Source organism: Macrobrachium nipponense, chromosome 1 (assembly GCF_015104395.2).
Source record: "Macrobrachium nipponense isolate FS-2020 chromosome 1, ASM1510439v2, whole genome shotgun sequence".
Lineage (NCBI taxonomy): Eukaryota > Metazoa > Arthropoda > Malacostraca > Decapoda > Palaemonidae > Macrobrachium > Macrobrachium nipponense.
This window is the reverse complement of record NC_087200.1, coordinates 56,736,029-56,737,302: the sequence shown is the minus strand read 5'-3', so window position 1 is coordinate 56,737,302 and position 1,274 is coordinate 56,736,029. Positions and strand designations below refer to the sequence as shown.

The window sequence follows — 1,274 nt, the reverse complement described above, 5'->3', positions numbered from 1 at the left end:
GTTATGTTAGGTATTGAATGGTCCAAATTGTTGTATTTCATTGTTTATTGGATGGATGGATGTACGTATGAGTTTTGGGGCCTAAGAAGCCATTCAGCTTAAAATTTACTGTGGTGTTTTTTTAGTGTTTGGAACGAATTAGGCAATTTACATGTAAAACGTAGTTCTAGATACAAAAAAATTAGGTTACGATGGCCGCTTCAGAACGGATTAATTTCGTAACCTGAGGCACTACTGTATACTATAATGTACTGTACAGTACTACTGTACAGTAAATTCTATAGTACTATACTGCATAAATATAATTTTACTTATTGCGCCATTTGACTGGTCTAGTATTCTGAAACGTGTGTGGCGGTTGTAGACTTTAAAATTGCTTAGTGTTGAAAATTGCTCGCCGTCCGCGGCCAGGAACGGAACCCCTGCCGCTAACTGAGGGCCACCTGCACTGCCCAGCTGCCTGTGAGCATCAGGCAATGCATATCATCATACTGCCCTAATCTCTCTCTTGATGAAACCCTTCTCTGAAACATTGTCTGGTAATCTAAACGTTACTTACATATAAATGTCATTGTATAAAAAATTCATAAGAAATGTCATTATTCATGGGTCTATATATTTCAATGTTTGCATCAGTATGATGGGAAAAAGTTCATGGGAGAGGAAAATGTAATAGGAACAAAACCCCTGAAGAACAAAGGCTTCTTATGATAGCATTAATTAGTTCAGGAGAATTAAATGTGACTAAATCATCTATTTTTTTAATTGTGCTTATTACCACCACAGGTTTATTTTATAAGCACAGTAATACTTTGTTTATGCAGATTAAAAACTATAAGTTTGAAGACAATTTCCTAAGAATTGGATATAGTACAGTATGTACTGTCAAGGAAATTCATTAACCTAAATTGCCTAAATTCCAAGTTTCATTTGTTCATTACAAGTAATTTACAAATTTCCTAGTGCCTTGTTTCCTGTAACTTACAAGGCAAATTTTAAAAATTTGGAAGTAGTAGCTCTAAAAAAACTAATATACTTCTACATATAATGACTTTAATAGAATACAATATGTATACAGTAGTATTCACAACATATGAACAACTAGAAACACTTGACAATGACAAGACTAAAAGTGAAAAAATATGGAATGATAATCTATATACTGAAATAGTCAATTTTACTAATAAAATATTCATGAACATGTAGTACTTTCATCTCTAGTCAAACTTACAATCATGGTTGTGGTGGTAGGAATGCAGATTTTCAACAGTGCT

The 1,274-nt window shown here is 33.3% G+C and overlaps 1 protein-coding gene across 1 annotated transcript in view; it reads right to left on the bottom strand.

The window, feature by feature from the left end:
* Nucleotides 1-1,036: 1,036 nt before the first annotated feature.
* Nucleotides 1,037-1,274, bottom strand: part of LOC135219319 (syntaxin-16-like) — a 131,677-nt gene continuing 131,439 nt past the window's right edge. Inside the window, exon 6 of the mRNA XM_064255986.1 lies at nucleotides 1,037-1,274. This exon is cut by the window's right edge and continues 468 nt beyond it. The gene's annotated coding sequence lies outside the window, so the exon portion shown is untranslated.